General features: G+C 39.6%; 1 protein-coding gene across 5 annotated transcripts in view; it reads left to right on the top strand.

The window, feature by feature from the left end:
- JAK1 (Janus kinase 1) overlaps positions 1-18,938 on the top strand; it is a 235,334-nt gene that overhangs the window by 102,271 nt on the left and 114,125 nt on the right. The window contains exon 2 of one of the 5 annotated variants that reach the window (XM_060023243.1): positions 13,680-13,765. The exons of 3 other annotated variants lie outside the window; for them this stretch is intronic. The gene's annotated coding sequence lies outside the window, so the exon portion shown is untranslated. Of the gene's footprint in view, positions 1-13,675; positions 13,766-18,938 lie in introns of all 5 variants that reach the window. One more of the 5 variants, XM_060023234.1, reaches the window with a different exon arrangement.

Raw genomic sequence — 18,938 nt, 5'->3', positions numbered from 1 at the left:
GTGCTGTTACGTGCGATAAAGAAAATTAAGTATGGTAATTGGTAGAGAATGCTTAGGTGGGTGGGAGAGGGGCTACCTCTGAGGAGATGACATTTGGGCTCAGACCTGAATGATGGATGATGAGCAGGAGCCAGCTCATGCCATGACCTGGAGGAAGAGTACCAGGCAGGGAGCAGCAGGTGCCGAGGCCCCACAGTGGGATGATCTTTCCATTTCATCTGGGCTCCCTTACCTGCATGTCTTGTTGACACCTCCCATTTAACTGCTCCAGAATTAATATCATCTCTTTTTCTGACCCAGCCAACCCAGTGGATGATTTCTCTGTTCCTCTTAGTACTACCTCTGTTCACCACCATCAGAACCAGTGGTCAGAAAACTTTTCCTGTAGAGAGGAAGACAGTAAATATTTTCGGCTTTGAGGATCATGCCACTCTGTGACAACTCCACAGTTCTGCCACTGCAGAACTAAAGCAGACATTGACAACGTGTAAACCAACAAGTGTAGCTGTGTTCCAGGAGAACTTTACGTACGGACGTTGACATTCGAGTTTCCACTTGTCACAAAATATTATTTTTTCCCCAACCACTTAAAAATGTAAAAATTTGTATAGCTTCCTGGCTGTACAAAACATGCAAGAGGCCAGATTTGGCACGTGGGCCCAAGTTTGCTGACCCCTGCCTTAGGTCATCTTGGTTTCTCGCCCTGCTGCGCCCCTCCCGCACCCCCTCCGTCCCCCAGTCCAGCAGTCTGCCAGGCCCTCTCAGTGCTCCCTCCCAGCGTGTGGCTTTTTTGTCTTCTCGCCATTCCCTGCCTCTGACCTAGCTTTTCTTTACCTGGGGGATCACAGTAATCTCCAGCCTAGGCTCCCTGCTTCCAGCCTTTCCCTCCAGTCTGTCCTCCATACAGACATTGGATAATCTTCCTGCAGCTTGACTCAGGTCACAGAATTTCCCTGACCGCAGCCTTTGGAAGCCCCACAGAAAACAGTCCAAATTCCACCTTACTGTAGTATTCCAGGCTCCTTGTCATAAGATTTCAACTTTTCAGCTTATTCTCCCATTTCTCTCCTTCTGTGCCAAAGTAGATTGTTCACTATTTTGCATTTGTGCCTCAGACATTCCTCATATTTTTCTGCCTCCTCCTCCTCCACGGACTTTGCCCGTGCCTCATGCTCTCTATCTGTTACAATTCTGTAGCTTTCAAGGCCCCTTCAAATGTCCCTGTTCTCTCCGCCCCAGCCCCCAACAAGAGGCATGTGTATACTTAGTGCTTCAGTGGTGTGTGATCCTCTTTTCTAGGGCATTGTCTTCTGCCCTGTGCTTCAATTCCTTTGTAGACTTCCCTCCACTGTGCAGTCCGAAGGTTCTTGAGGACAGGGACTTATTCATTGTAATATCCCCTTTCACAGAAGCTACATGGGTTATTATTGAGTAAATGCTAAATCCTCTGTATACAATTTGTAGAGGTTCAAAGTGGGAACTTTTTTTTTTTTTTCGGTACGCGGGCCTCTCACTGTTGTGGCCTCTCCCGTTGCGGAGCACAGGCTCCTGACGCGCAGGCCCAGCAGCCATGGCTCACGGGCCCAGCCACTCCGCGGCGTGTGGGATCCTCCCGGACCGGGGCACAAACCCGTGTCCCCTGCATCAGCAGGCGGACTCTCAACCACTGCGCCACCAGGGAAGCCCTGGGAGCATTTTTACTAGAAGGAGTTTGGCCAAATTAAATCCTTGATTCTTATATAAAGTAGTACAGTTTTGTGAATGATCACCAAGTATTTTGGAAGACTATGGTGGTATTTTTCGTCCTGTCAGTGGCTTAAATAAATAAGTTTAGGCAAATTTTTGATGTTCCTCTTCAGGAATTTATATGTTTCCTTTTATAAAAAAGAAAAAGAGAAAGACTGTTCTGTAAATCATAATGTTTCCTTGCCCGAAAACTCGAGGCCAAGTTATTTGCTTATTTTAGGTTGCTATTCATTTTTCTTACAGTGATCTCCCTGCCTCAGTCTCCCACCAGATCACTTTTCACATGTATTAAGTCCTCCTTTTAATGAATGGTTCTGTTTTGTAAGTCTTATATATTTATATGAGTAGCCCCAACTTATATTTTGGTGAGAAATAGAAATTTAAATAATAAATAGTAGGCCCTTGATTTACCCAACCTGAGGTGACACCAAGATGGTAAATATCTTGAAAGGAGCAGGCAAAAAAAGGCTCTGAGGCAATATGGGAATCATGATGTGGGTTTGGTGGAAAATGAGAAAAGCACTTTCTCAATCTTCTGGTGAACTTGTGCTTGGGGTAGCTTTCAGGTTTGTGGGATGTGTAGCAGCACATCTTGTCCAATGGGAAGGAGAGGGAGCAAGAGGATGAGACTCAAGATTAGGCAGCTTTCCTCTAATAAGAGTTTGATAGTGTCTGGTCTTACATTTAGGTCTTTAATCCATTTTGAGTTTATTTTTGTGTATGGTGTTAGGGAGTGTTCTAATTTCATACTTTTACATGTACCTGTCCAGTTTTCCCAACACCACTTATTGAAGATGCTGTCTTTTCTCCACTGTATATTCTTGCCTCCTTTATCAAAGATAAGGTGACCAGGGCTTCCCTGGTGGCATAGTGGTTGAGAGTCCACCTGCCGATGAAGGGGACACGGGTTTGTGCCCCAGTCTGGGAAGATCCCACATGCCGCAGAGTGGCTGGGCCCGTAAGCCATGGCCGCTGAGCCTGCGCGTCCGGAGCCTGTGCTCCGCAACAGGAGAGGCCACAACAGTGAGAGGCCCTCGTACTGCAAAAAAAAAAAAAAAAAAAAAAAAAGTGACCATATGTGCATGGGTTTTTCTCTGGGCTTTCTATCCTGTTCCATTGATCTATATTTCTGTTTTTGTGCCAGTACCATACTGTCTTGATAACTATAGCTTTGTAGTATAGTCTGAAGTCAGGGAGCCTGATTCCTCCCGCTCCAATTTTCATTCTCAAGATTGCTTTGGCTATTCGGGGTCATTTGTGTTTCCATACAAATTGTGAAATTTTTTGTTCTAGTTCCGTGAAAAATGCCAGTGGTAGTTTGATAGGGATTGTATTGAATCTGTAGATTGCTTTGGGTAGTAGAGTCATTTTCACAATGTTGATTCTTCCAATCCAAGAACATGGTATATATCTCCATCTATTTGTATCATCTTTAATTTCTTTCATTAGTATCTTACAATTTTCTGCATACAGGTCTTTTGTCTCCTTAGGTAGGTTTATTCCTAGATATTCTGTTCTTTTTGTTGCAATGGTAACAAACTCTTAGAGGAAGACATAGGCAGAACATTCTATGACATAAATCATAGCAAGATCCTTTTTAACCCACCTCCTAGAGAAATGGAAATAAAAACAAAAATAAACAAATGGGACCTAATGAAACTTCAAAGCTTTTGCACAGCAAAGGAAACGATAAACAAGACCAAAAGACAACCCTCAGAATGGGAGAAAATATTTGCAAATGAAGCAACTGACAAAGGATTAATTTCCAAAAGTTACAAGCAGCTCAATAACAAAAAAACAAACAACCCAATCCAAAAATGGGCAAAAGACCTAAAGAGACATTTCTCTAAGGAAGATATACAGATTGCCAACAAACACATGAAAGAATGCTCAACATCATTAATCATTAGAGAAATGCAAATCAAAACTACAGTGAGATATCATCTCACACCAGTCAGAATGGCCATCATCAAAAAATCTAGAAACAGTAAATGCTGGAGAGAGTGTGCAGAAAAGGGAACACTCTTGCACTGTTGGTGGGAATGTGAATTGGTACAGCCACTATGGAGAACAGTATGGAGGTTCCTTAAAAAACTACAAATAGAACTACCATATGACCCAGCAATCCCACTACTGGGCATATACCCTGAGAAAACCATAATTCAAAAAGAGTCATGTACCAAAATGTTCATTGCAGCTCTATTTACAATAGCCAGGACATGGAAGCAACCTAAGTGTCCATCAACAGATGAATGGATAAAGAAGATGTTGCACATATATACAATGGAATATTACTCAGCCATAAAAAGAAACGAAATTGAGTTATTTGTAGTGAGGTGGATGGACCTAGAGTCTGTCATACAGAGTGAAGTAAGTCAGGAAGAGAAAAATACCATATGCTAACACATATATATGGAATCTAAGGAAAAAAAAAAAAAGGTCATGAAGAACCTAGGGGTAAGATGGGAATAAAGACACAGACCTATTAGAGCATGGACTTGAGGATATGGGGAGGGGGAAGGGTAAGCTGGGATGAAATGAAGAGAGTGGCATGGACATATATACACTACCAAACGTAAAATAGATAGCTAGTGGGAAGTAGCCACATAGCACAGGGAGATCAGCTAGGTGGATTGTGACCACCTAGAGGGGTGGGATAGGGAGGGTGGGAGGGAGGGAGACAGAAGAGGGAAGAGATATGGGAACATATGTATATGTATAACTGATTCACTTTGTTATAAAGCAGAAACTAACACACCATTGTAAAGCAATTATACTCCAATAAAGATGTTAAAAAAAAAAGATTAGGCAGGTTTTATTACGTCAGCTGTTTACATGCTTTGAATTTGATATTTAATTTAATCTTCTAATAGCCAGAGAGTTGGATCTTAATGGCATCATTTCCCAGATAAGCAAACAAAGCTAATAAATGGCAGAGCTGGAATTCAAATGTGCAGCGCTCTCACTAAAAACAAAACAAAACAAAACAAAAAACTTTCTACTCTTCCACTGTCCCCCAGCTTTACTGAGATATAATTGGAAAACCCTTCAACTCTTAAAAAAGCCTCCTTTCTATTGTCTTGTTAGTTGTCCCCCCTCCCTTTTATTTCTGACATTGGCATTTAAATGAGAACCCATGGAATGCGTTCCTATCCTGTTTTCCAACGTAATGCTTCTGAAGTAGTTTTAGGCTTTTGGAGAAGTGTCTCTAGCCACCTATGTTGTATTTGGTATTGTTAGGTGCTAAGTAATAAAGAGGATCTGAAAGGAATTTTTTTTTTTTTTTTTTTGGCAGGGATGAGGGTGTGGGAGGTGAGATGGGTAATTGGGTTAATTTAGCTGTCCTAAAGATAATTTAGTATTTTCCTGTGAAACGTCTTTGACATTTTAAAGTCGAACTTGATTTACTGTTATTTTATATTACCTGGTTATTATGTAACATGTCCCACGATTACCTGTTTGGATCTGAGTATACTAGATGTGTTATGAAAAGCACTCTGGACTTAGAACCAGTCTTAGGCTTTCCTCTGACACTAGCTCTGTGATTTTGGGCTCAAAATTGATCCTCAGTTTTTCTTAAGTGTAAAGTGGATTTAATAGAACCTATCACCAAGGTGGTTTTGTGAAGGTTAAATGAGGTAGAACACTGCTTCAGACAGTGCCTGAGATTCAGTAGCATTTAATAAATGTTAGTTACCCACCCCCATCCCAAATATTGAACATTGCCAGAAAGTCTGTAAATGCAATGTTATGTAACATTTATGTTTATAAGTGGAGACTTTATAGATACATATTATTCAAGTTATGAACTTCTGATGCAGGAAGCCCACTTATGCAAATAGCTGGGTTCCCACTACTACAAAAGCATCAGTATAAGATAGTGGTTCGGACTCCCAAATCTGGAACCAGCATCTGTGGGTCTGAATCCTGCTTTATTTTACAAGCTGAGTTTATTTTACTAGCAAGTTATTCAACCTCAGTTTTCTCAACTGCAAAATGAGGATAATACCACCTACCTTATAGGGTTGTAAGGATTAAATGAGCAAGTATGTATATTTGTATACCAACATCCTATAAAGGTTTGCCACTGTTACTATTTGTTATCCTCCCATCTTCTTATTGTATAGACAGCCAGTAAGTCATCTGGAAAGTCCCTGGGATTCCATCTCATATCTTCTCTGATCGGGAGAATCCTCCGTACATCATATACCTGTCTTTTCCCTCTGTCTTCAGTCTCTTCCTGGTTACTGCATTTTAGTTCATGCTACCCTTTTCTCATGTGTAATGCACTTTCATCAATCCCCTTCTTTGTACATTTCTTGCCTAGACACTTAAAAAAATCTGTTTTATGTGAAACTCCAAACATTTTCTAACAGTGACTGATAATCCCAGCTATGTGTTCAGGATACTTTTTTTTGTGTGTGTGTGTGTCATGCGGGCCTCTCACTGTTGTGGCCTCTCCCGTCGCGGAGCACAGGCTCCGGACGCACAGGCTTAGCGGCCATGGCTCACGGGCCCAGCCGCTCTGCGGCATGTGGGATCTTCCCAGACCGGGGCACGAACCTGTGTCCCCTGCATCGGCAGGCGGACTCTCAACCACTGTGCCACCAGGGAAGCCCCAGGATACTTTTATTCCAAGGAAGATGAAAGTTGTATAATCTCAAGCAAATGAAAAAAATGTATGTAAAGTATTGTTTATGGAATGCTTACTCTGTGCCAGTCATTCAGATTAATAAACTGAGGCTTAGAATGGTTGAATAACATGTTTAAAGGCACCCAGCTTTTGTCTGGGGGAACTTGGATTTGAGTTAGGCCAGGCCTACCTGGCCCTTGGTCTCAAAATCCCTGAACTTAGTTGCCATAAAACTACAGGCACCTCCTCGCCACTCCATCTGCACCCCTTATTAACGTACACTTGACTTTCCCTCAAACTCCAGCTTTCAGATGACAAGATCACTCATGGTTCTCTTTGGCTGCAGTAATATTCTGCTCATTTGCTAGGGCAGCTGTATAGTGTTTCAGATACTTTGTGTTAAATTGGTCTTTTGTGTGTTGGCTTGGAAACCTAACCACATTTATAGTAGTGTGTATTGGGGGAAAATGTGCTCCAAATTTCAAACAACCAACTGGGAATGAATTTTTAAAAACGCCCAACTGTTTATAAACTCAAGACTACCAGTGTAGTTGTTAGAGTATATTACCTTCGTTGATATACTTTAAAGGCTTATGTGTCATACTTGAACCAGACACAGTCTGGAATGGTATACACATTATTGCACTAATTTGCTTAGTTGTCTGTCCTCATCTGTGGCTGACCTTTGTATCACCAACCACTACCATTGTGTTTGCCACATAGTAGGGATCCAGTGAGGAGACCTATTTAGTCCTCTTTAAAAAATCCATGGTTTTTTTATACTTTTCTGTAGCTAGATATATTTCAGTAAGAAAAAAATCAATGGAACGTCAGGCAACATTGAAAGAGGAATATTGCCATGCAGCTACGAATCGGATGAAAATACTGCTTATGCTAGGCGGAATTAAGACATTTACAGGTATTTGGGAGCCAGACACTTATGAGAATATTGCTTTGATTATTGGGAGGCAAGGAAAGCAGTCAAACGAGTTCCTTCTTGGCTTCGAGTCTTGTTTACTTTTCTTAGGTTAGAACTAATAGCTCTAATGGTTTTAAGAGAACATGGAGACAGGTCTGCTATGAAATGCCAGCATATTTAGTTCTAAGTTTATAGACATTTTCTAGTAAGTACTGTCTAAGGGTTTGTAGCTACACAATGATCATAACATCTTATAATAATTTTAAGAGTTTGAAGAAAGCAAAGCCTCCCAGGGACACTTCCTTCCCCAGTTTTACAACAGAGAAAACTAAGAGAGCACTTAGTGACTCACCCAAGACCTCTGTGGGCCACCACTTTAGCATCACGCTCAATTTGTGATTGAGTCATAAATGATACAGAAGGTAGTCAGATGTAGAACTTAGGTAACTAAATATGTACCCATTTGTTCAAATAGTTCTGAGACATCTAAGATGTATTTGTGGGTAGGAGATTTGGAAATTATCTGAGAGAAATTAGGATTATGTAGGGTCCAGTCATTACCGTGGATATTATGAAGGGCAGTATCTCGTGGGAGAAGAGATGGCAAACTGTTGTTTTCGGCCCTTGCCACCCTGGAATTTGCAGAGGTTAGGGACCAAGTCCCTCTTGTTTATCCTTCTAGTCCTAGTCAGCCTTGTGCCTGCTAGTGAGCAGCTGGTCAGTAGTGGAGTATTACTGATCACATGAATGCCCGGCATAGACACTAACTGTGGGTTTGTCTTGTGGAAGGCCTATTTGATTGTTTGGCTGGCATTTCTTTTTTTGTGTTTTTCCTTTTGTCAAGAGAAAAACCACTTGACACAGCACCCCTAATCTAATTAGACCTTAATGGAGGTAACAGTTATATTAAGAACAGGAAAAACAAAGTGTTGAGAGGTCATTACAGATAAAAAGGTGCTCTCTTGTATAACTTTCGTTTGAGACTTCAGGCAACTGAGATTCAGAGAGGTGAAGTGATTTTGAGTTAGCCCCAAGCCCTGTACTCGCCCACTGTGCCCCGTGGCTGCACTGCTCTTGACTGGTTTTGGGGAACAGCACAGCCTGTAATGCCTCCCCTCTGACAGTCTGCTCAAGTCCCGCTGCTCATGGGTGCCTCTGCTGCCACCTGGTTTCACAGAGCCTCCTGGAGGCCTGGTCTTCAGGCCTGCTGCCTCTGGTCACACTCAAGGCCCTGCCCACATACCACATGCCACCTGTCTTTGTCTTGTTCTTGCAGTGGGGCCTGCTCTCAGCACATTCTCACCGTGGGAATGAAGCCTGGGAAGTAATTCGGTCAAGGTATTTATGACTGAAACAGGGTGCCTCAAAGCAGGCAATCTGCTAACCCTGACTTGGGCCTCTGAGGAGAGAAAAGTTTTTATTTCTTCTTTTCCTTTTACCTTTTTCTTTAGTCATTAAAAAGCTTCGGGCTGTGAATTAAAACTAATTGTAACTTTTTAATTTTATACAGGAAAGATACATATTTTATGGGATCTCCATTGATCTGTATTATGTTTCCTTTCTAGAGACATTAGGCCGTTGCATTTTTAGTTGTTTCTCTAAAGAGTTATTTTTGAATTAATTTTAGATAATTTATCCAAGCTATGTTCAAAAAGTAGTTTCATATAGAATACTGTTAGCCATTCTTGCATTTACTTTTAGAGAAGTCAGGATGTAAGCCTAATATTGGCCCTTACGAGGCAGTCATTAGAAATTTGCTATGACTACTGGTGAATTCTTTAAAAATTTAATTAACATTTTAAAGAAATAACATATTTGCATTTTATGAAAATCAGAAATAAATAATTCTAAGATGTCACTCAGATAAACATTTTTGTTAATATTTTAGTGTTTATTGTTTCAGACTTTGTTTCGTGCATATATGGAACTATTAAGTTAAAAAATTTCCAAGGAGATCATAGAACATAGTGCTGTAATCTGGTTTGTTCACCAAGTGACTTCTCATAATTTTACCCCTATGAGGTAATAACTTTTGGTTAGGGTGACAGCTTTTTATGGTACATGGTGTGGATGAATGAAAGTTTGTTTACCTAACCCTTTAATCTGTTGCATATATATTATTTGTTTTTCCTACTATAAATAATCCTGTTACAGACACCTTTGTGCCTCCTTTTTTTTTTTTTTTTGAATTTTCTGATTATTTCCATTAGGAGACTGTAAATGGTATTGTTGTCTGAAAGTTATTCACATTTTAAGATTTTGGGTATTATTTATGCCATGATTTAAAAAGCACACACTGTATTTTAACAGAAATATCATAAATCTGCCCAGTTGGTTTTTTCTAAGACAGTAAGTTCTGTAGGTTCCTTGACAAATAAATGGTCCTGGGGACTGCGGGATGCCTGAGCCGTGCTTCTAACAGTTAGATCTTCCCCTGAGCACTGTAAACATTCTGGGCTGCCAGATTCTAAGATTTGCTCTGGAGGTGTGAGATAGAAGCCACCTTAAATAGCTGGAAGATAATCCTGGGGAAGAGACAGGCTTTGTCATTTTTGTGTTTACCAGGTGTGCAGCATTGAACCTTTAAAACCCTTCCAAGTAAAATAGGGTCTTCCCCCCCACCCCCCTTATGATTAAAATGCTGGCTGCTAATCTTTCATGATAAAGAGAGAGCAGTTTCAGAAGATGGATCATTTCCTGATTAGTGGTTGTAAAGATTTCACATGGATGGTATTCCCAGTGTTGTGAAGTTATTTTATTGGTCAGGTCTGCTTCAGTGAAATCAACATGGCTAGCTTATCTTTGCAAAGACTTGTGACAACAAGTTCATAACTACACTCCCTGGGGAGCGCAGTTTACTTTTAAGATTTTGCTTCAGGCATCTCTCTGCAGCCTTATGCTGTGAGTCCTTAAGATTCCAGATACGAAACTGGTTTGACATTAGTTCCTAGCATGACAGCTTTTTAGATCTCCTCTTTGCCTAAGTCAGATGAAGTCTGCAGAGCTAGCAGCATTCCTTCTCCCTTTATTTGCTCCTTTCTCCATGTCTCCTGGTTCACAAAAGAGAGTAATTATACCTAGGCAGTCATAAACATTATTGATTAGATTCGTATTTAATAAAATTAGACCTTGTCAATTATTAGTGAAAACTAAACCAAGGGAACCTATAGTTATGGAGCATTGAGTTGAACAACTTGGAAAGGGCAAAGTTCTTCAAATAAGGCACAGATAAAAGATCTTATCTGTATATTCTTCTGTTCTTTGACTTAAGTATTAGAATGTTCCTCCAAAGCCTCAGTTTTCAGGGTAATGCTTAGGTGTTCTCTTTTATTTTATACTTCAGATAATTTAGAAACACTTGTATTTCTAAATTTATTTCTATTTTATGCATTGTATAGCTCTCCCTCTATATAATCTAGTATAGATTTAGATTGATAATTTTTTTAAATTATTATTTCTTCAGAAATGTAAAAATATTCTGGCCTAACACGATGATGTATTTACCAACTGGAAAGATTGTGTTAAATTTGGAATTGTACTTACTAAATTATGGAACTGTGTACTACTGTTCTAGTATGTGATACTGCAGATAAAATTTCAAAGGAACTATGGAGAGAAAATTCTTGTAAAGGGTCGTATTGCTCAGTGAAATTGCTTTTCTTTTGGATGTCCCTGTTCTCTTTTGGTGTTTGAGGTGTGGGGGGAGGAGGTTTGCACAGGAAAGGTGTTGAGATTTATTGGCCCAGGTAACTGGAGCCTCTAAAGAGCAGGGGAAGAGAATCCATGAGCTCCAGCGATGTCAAGGCATGATCTCTTTAGGAGTCCTACTTGGTTCTGCTTTTCTTTCATTGGTCTCATTTCTTGCCACAATGAGGTTTTCTCCAAATGGCTCAAAAGAGAACAACTGGCCGCCCCAAGGTGGTGTTTTTCTGGCTTCCATTTGTCAGATCTCTCCAAAGGACTTTTGCTTGGGTCATCCTTTGGTCACGTAGGTGGACAGTCATCAGTAGGGGTCAGGGCAGGACACTGTGATCTGTAGTCCTAGCAGGACCACATGGCATGAGAGGTTTCTACACAGATAGAGACAGCAAATGTCTAACAACATCTTGAATTGGCAGTTAAAATTTTTTTCTAATTGTGGTAAGATACACAACATAAAATTTACCATCTGGACCATTTTTAAGTTACAGTTCAGTAGTGTTAAGTACATTCACATCATTGTGCAACCTATCTCCAGAATGCTTTTTGTCTTCCAAAACTGAAACTCTATACCCATTAAACAACACCCCTCCACCCCATCCTCCCCTCCCCCCAGCCCTTCGCAGCCACCATTCTACTTTCTGTCTCTATGAATTTGACTACTCTGTGTAGCTCATTTAAGTGGAATCATACAGTATTTATCTTTTTGTGATTGACTTATTTCACTTGGTGTAATGTTCTCAAGGTTCATCCACATTGTAGTATATGTCAGAATTTCCTTCCTTTTTAAAACTGAATAATATTCTATTCAGTGTATATACCACATTTTGTTTATCGTTCATCGACAGACACTTGGGTTGCTTCCACCTTTTGGCTATTGTGAATAATGCTGCTATGAACATAGATGTACAAATATCTCTTCGAGATGCTGGTTTCAATTGTTTTGTGAACTGGCAGTTTTTTACACAACTCTTAGGTCAAACAGGTGAACTAAGTTCACCTTTTTCCATAAAAAACTGCCCTTTATCTTAACCTCCCTCTCATATCACCTTCACTGGTTACCTAAGCCATATTGTGGGGCTTATTTTGACTCATCTCTCCTGGACTGTTAGTCAGCAAGTTTGATAGATTTTTAACTCTTGAGTATCCTTTTAGTCCAATAGCTTCCCTGAGTGTGGTTTGTTCTCAAGGTGCTCTGTGAGTAAAGAATTTCATGGTCAGATAAGTTTGGGAATCGCTTGATGTTGCTTAGTTTATCCTTTTCTTGGAGAACTAAAATAAGAAACTATTGAATATTAGTCAACTGTTTTCCAGATATATGACCATGGAGCTACCTTTTCACTTAACGTGTATGAAGTTGAGAAAGAAATACTGTTCTCACTGCTCTTTGCCTTTTCACGCCCACTCCTTACTGCCTTTCTGTAGGTTTCATCTCTGGCTTAGATTGCAGCCCAGTCTCTGAAATCAGGGGGTTTAAATCTTTTTTGTCTTATTGATCCAGTTGACAGTCAGTTGAAGCCTCCTTTTCTTGGAATAAAACAGCTTAGACAGTGAAATACGTAAGATTACAAATCATTCACTGATTTGTTAGAGAAGAGCCGTCCTCTTGTTCATTCTCAGTTGCTGCAGCCTGGAAATATTGTATGGTGGGGAGTAGTATGGGCAGTGGAGTTTGGACAGTCTGTGTGGACAGGTTATTTAACTTTCTGTGTCTTAGTTTACTCATCTGTAAAATGAATATAGTAATAGTACGTACTTCATAGGGTTTTATGAGAATAGGTGAGTCCTTATATTCAAAGCACTTAGAACAGTGACTGGTATATATAAGTGCCCAATAAATGTTAGTTGCTATTTCTGTCTTCCCTCCCTCCCTCCCTCCATGGTAATATCATTTTTTATCATCTTACTGCAAAAGATGATTTACGATTCCTGTGAAGTTCATTATTCAGTGATTTTGCATGCATTTCATAGTTAATCCTCAACGAAGGAAAAAAATGCATCTGATAATGCTCCCAGTAATTAACTTTTTTGGAGCTCATTAATTTGGAAAATATAGATCATCCTTTTATTAGTGTAGAGCAGGGGTCCCCAGTCCCCAGGCCACAGACCGATATTGGTCTGTGGCCTATTAGGAACCGGGCCGCGCAGCAGGAGGTGAGCAGCGAGCAAGCGAAGCTTTATCTGCTGCTTCCCATCGCTCGCATTACTGCCTGAACCATCCCCCCCCCCCACCCCCAAGTCCGTAGAAAAATTGTCTTCCACAAAACCGGTCCCTGGTGCCAGAAAGGTTGGGGACTGCTGGTGTAGAGTGTTTGCTTTACTTAAACATTTATTCTCAAAACTTAGTAAATAATTTTAGAGGAAACACTGCAGAAGGAAGTGTGGTTATGTGTGAGTGACTGACTTAGAGGATTTTTATTTTTACTGAGACTTAAATATTTTTTCTTTGAGAGTTTGAGCGGGTAAGAGCATGAGTTTCAGTCATAGCCCTGTGACTTTGGACACGTGACCTAATGGCTTGCCATTTACTATGTACCACCATTTACTTATTTGCAGAAATGAGGCTGGTTATACTTAACTAGGGTTAATTTGAATATTAATGTGATAGCATGCAGAAAACTTTCCTGTGGTAGGTGATCTGTAAATGGTTTCACCTCTTCTCTCTCTTTCCAACGGAGGCAGAAGAGAAATTCCTGTGTAATCTGTTGCTCAGCTCTGATGCTCCTCACTCTGTGGTGGCAAATTTGCCTCTTACCAAGGCTTTATTGGTAAGCATTTTAAACTTTTCATTATTATTGTTGTTATTGTTGTTGTCATTGTTGATATTTTGTTTGACATGGGTACTATATTCACATGCTTCAGAAAGTAAACCAGTATAACTTAGTACAAATTGAAAAGGCTTGCTCCAGTTTTTGTCACTATCAGCTTCCTTCCCTGCCCCCTTAAATAACCTCTTTTATGCATTTCTTGTGTCCAGATACAATTAAACACAAGTATATATTCTTCTCTATACAAAATGTAGCATACTCTATATACTATTCTGCACTTTGCTTTTTTCATTTTACAGTATATCCTCCTCTCTTTCTGTATTAGGACCTGGAATGGACCTGGAATATTTCCTTATTCATGTGTGTGTATGTTACATGTATGTATGTACATATTTATTAGAGCTCCGGCGTGTTCTGTACCATGGTTTACTTAACCAGTCTCCATATTCATGGATATATTATTTGTTTCCATGCTATTATTACTGCAAACAGTGCTTCTTTGTATAACTCATATGTACAAGGTTGGGTAAATTCCCAAGGTCGTTGGGTTAAAAGATAAGTGCATTTATAATTTTTCAAAAATAATTTTTATCAAGATTGTGAATTGGTCTCCACTGGGCTCATACCATTTTGCATACATTGGCATGTATTTTTTTGCACTGCAGACAGCTCTCACCCCATCCTCCATACCATTTTTTGAGCTGCTGTCTTGGCAATGTGGAGGGAGTTGTACAAGTGGAGGAGATCCCATCTCATGTTTCCTAAGTTGTAGTGGGCAGTTCAAGTCTAGTGTTTTCCAACCTGAGTAGTAAGACACAGAGTTATACTGTGGTGTGCGACTAGGCATTCTGCCCATCCTGATCTACTCTTCTTCCTGTCTTGGGATCTGAGGATGGAATGGCTGGTTGTATTGTGTGCCTGATTTACCAAGTAGGTCTGGGGGACAGTCACTTACTCTGTACATAAAATATTATTGGCTGCTGTCTCCTTTTTTGGAAGTTATTTTTAAGAAGTTATATTCACTGTTTTTTGCAAAAGTTTTTCTTATTTATTGAAGATTTAGAATCCAGAGAATAGAATAAAAGCCATTTGGAATCCCATAACCGTAGTCAGTATTTTGATGAATATCCTCTCAATTTTATTTGCACATGCCCAACATAAATTGTGTTTATATACTGCATGATGTTTTATAACCTTTCCTTTGTTAGTGAATCATGAATATTGTTCCATCTTCCAATAATTATACATATATATATACACATGTATATATATACATAATTACATATATATGTGTATATACATATGTTATTATTTTTTTCAGTGTAGAATTCTGTTAGATGGCTTCACTGTGATTCTGTGTTCCTGGATGAATATTTAAGATTGTTTTGTTAGTCGTTCTAAATAACTTTGTGATGAAGACCCTTGTAGCTAAATCTTGTATATCATCGTTATTTGCTTAGAAGTAGAAAGAACTTCTGGGTCAAAGGACATTTACAGATTGCAGAACTCACGTGATGTTTATATTTTTAAATGAGAGTACTTGCTTTGTCGCATTTAATCAATTTGTGGATATTATAATTTTAAAAAATTTGCCAGTCTATTTGTAAAAAAATGGTAAATCTCTATTTTACTTCATAGATATTTGGTTATTAGTATATTTAAACTTTGTTTTTCATGTTGAGAATTCATGTTTTCTTTGTGGATTGCCTTGTCAAGCCCTTTGTCCATTTTATTATTGGTGTGTTTGTGTTTTTCTTTTTTCTTTTTTTAAAGCTATATGTTAAGAATATTAACTTTTTGTGATACATGGTACAAATATTTTTTTTCAGGTTGTTTGCGTATATATTTAGGGTCTTTTTATACAGAAGTTTTATATTTTCATGTACTCATACCTATCAAACATTTCTTTTTCTTTTTTAAAATTTATTTATTTTAGGCTGCATTGCTTCTTCACTGCTGCACGCGGGCTTTCTCCAACTGTGGCGAGTGGGGGCTACTCTTTGTTGTGGTGTGCGGGCCTCGCATTGAGGTGGCCTCTCCTGTTGTGGAGCATGGGCTGTAGGCACATGGGCTTCAGTAGTTGTGGCTTGTGGGCTCAGTAGTTGTGGCTTATGGGCTCCAGAGCGCAGGCTCAGTAGTTGTGGCACACGGGCTCAGTTGCTCCATGGCATGTGGGATCCTCCCGGACCAGGGCTCGAACCTGTGTCCCTTGCATTGGCAGGCAGAGTCTTAACCACTGTGCCACCAGGGAAACCCCAAGGTTTCTACTTTTGATGTCATGTTGGAGAGACCTTTTGACTTCCCTAATTATATAAACATTTATCTCTATTTAGACTTAGTATTAGGTATATTTGATATTTTTAAATGACAGAACACATTTTAGTATGTGGTGTCAGATGAATGCTAGCTTTCTTAATATTTTTTCTAACTGGCTATCCAGTTGTCTCACCACAAAAAAAAATTATCATTCTTCCCACCAACTTGAAATCCATGTCTTTAAAACTTGTTCTGTTTTCTTAAACATACTTGAAGATTTATACTAAAACTCTATTAAAAAGACATTAGAGCTCTGGACTGTTTTCAGGCCATTGGTGCCAGGGTGATATTAAGCAGGTAGCTTAACCCTCTCTTTGACTCGATTTCTTCTGTGAAGTCAGGACTGACCTTCAACCAGAGTTGTTAATGAGGATCTGATGAGGTAATGGATATAAATCATGAAGTTCTGTATAGAGAATAAGTGTTTATAATACTACTAATTAGGATGGGGCCAGGTATTCCTGAGGCTCTAGAGCCACACTTAAACTAGTAACACAGCATAATAAAAGGTTACATTTTGTGTTTGGGGCATATTAGAAAAACCAACAAAAGAGCTTCTCTGGCATTTGAGTAAATTCCCTAATGGGAACAAATAGAACCCTATCACTGAAATAAAAAAAAAAAATTTTTTATCTTGATAGGGATTAAATACAGTAATTAATTTCCTTAATGATTAAACATAGAAAGCAAATGTAATGCTACACTTTTCACATTATGATATTCTTCATTTGGTCTTTTTCTTTCTTTTTAAAAAAATTAAGACAGTTACTTTACTTTGAACACGAAAGTGGTATAAGCAACTGTATAGGCTCCATGATATGTTCTTCTCCCATTTGCTCCAACCCCAAGATAAAATTTTGGGAGAGGGGCTTCCCTGGTGGCACAGTGGTTGAGAGTCCGCCTGCCGATGCAGGGGACACGGGTTCGTGCGCCGGTCTGGGAAGATCCCACATGCCGCGGAGCGGCTGGGCCCGTGAGCCATGGCCGCTGAGCCTGCACGTCCGGAACCTGTGCTCCGCAACGGGAGAGGCCACAATAGTGAGAGGCCCGCGTACCGCAAAAAAAAAAAAAAATTTTGGGAGAAAAAATGTATTATATTTGGTTAATTATGTTATCTACTATTACTTGTTCTAAGGCAGGCATGGCATTGACTGATATCTGGCTTAAGGTCTAAGAATCATATTCACATAGAGCATGCTAAGTGGTTGCATTTTGGGAAATGAAACTTCCATTTGGGTTACAGTTGAATGTGTGTGCAAATGAAGAGTTACTGAACCACTATTCTTGATTAATTAAAGAAGATGAATGTGATTTGTCTACATTTCCACAGTTCCTTCCAAGTAAACATCAGTTTTGTTGTTCCTTTTACTGAAAAACATTCTGATGAAATAATCTTGCAAAGGAAAGATAATCTAGCTTTGAGTCTACAATAAAAATGCAAAAAGTAAACAATAGTCAATACTTAATTTTCTGCTCAGCTATGTTTAGGACCTTTACAAGTAGTGTATTAGTCTCTAGAGAGCACCACGGTGCTGCCTGTGCCAAAAATTTCATGTACTCTCCTTGAGCATCAAGATGGTCCACCCTGGTTCTCCAGCAGACACAGTGTGAAGCGGTGATAAGTTCCTGCAGGAAGAGTTAGCATGTCTTCTTTCCCCATGAAAGTCTGGATCCACTGTCCTCTTTATCTCTTATACCCAAATATCTGCTTCCCTCTAAGATATATCAAATTTCATTATTCAGATGTTCTTCATAAAACATCTTAATCTTTTCTTCTAGTTTGGTAGTTTATTTGCATATAGTTATTCTGTTCATCCAGGAGTAATTTCTCTCTTTTTGGATTTTGTCTAATTCTGGATCATTCTCATATTTGTTAGCAACCTGTTTCCAGTAAAAGACACCAAGCTGATATAGTGGCTCTAGGCTGATGGGACTTCAGTTGATTGAGTTTCCACTGGTCCATATACCATATGTTCTCCACCTTCCCTGCCTCATCTGGAGAATTGCCTGCAAATCGTGGGGGATGGGGGTGTGTGTGGAGTGGGGCACTGATGAGACACAGCTCTTCATTTGGTCTTTAGATTCAGACATTGCCAATAAACTTACAGAGTCAGGTACATGGATTCATATTGGGGATTTGATAGTCACTGAGTTTGAGACCATAGGTAAGTCATTTCATGCCTCTGAGCTTTGGTTTCTTCATCTGTAAAATGAAGTGCCTTTGTAGGAGTTTGAATGTAATATCACAGTGTTGAGGCCTCTTTCCAGCACCAATTTCTTGGAAAGGAGGCCAGTTTTTTTACATTCCAACCAAGGGAAATTTGAAATAACTGTTAATTTACTTTACTTAATTTTTTTTGTCTCTAAAATACAAGCCAAATGATCTTCATTTTTACCTTTCATGTCTGATTTTTTTTTTTTTTTTTTTGGTGGTATGCGAGCCTCTCACTGTGTCCGTTGTGGAGCACAGGTTCTGGACGCGCAGGCTCAGCGGCCATGGCTCACGGGCCTAGCCGCTCCACGGCATGTGGGATCTTCCCAGACCGGGACACGAACCCGTGTCCCCTGCGCGGCAGGCGGACTCTCAACCACTGCGCCACCAGGGAAGCCCTCATGTCTGATTATTAAGAGAGTAATAAGAATATAAGCCTCAGTGAAGCAGATAAACCTCAGATAAGTCAAATGAAAGAATTTCCAGTAATGTCATTGTGTTCTGTATTTAAAAGTGTTTCAAAGATTAGATCAGAAATAAATGAAAAAGAAATGAAGGAAACAGTAGCAAAGATCAATAAAACTAAAAGCTGGTTCTTTGAGAAGATAAAATTGATAAACCATTAGCCAGACTCATCAAGAAAAA

The sequence above is a fragment of the Delphinus delphis genome, chromosome 1, assembly GCF_949987515.2.
Source record: "Delphinus delphis chromosome 1, mDelDel1.2, whole genome shotgun sequence".
Lineage (NCBI taxonomy): Eukaryota > Metazoa > Chordata > Mammalia > Artiodactyla > Delphinidae > Delphinus > Delphinus delphis.
This window is presented reverse-complemented; position numbering and strand designations above follow the sequence as displayed.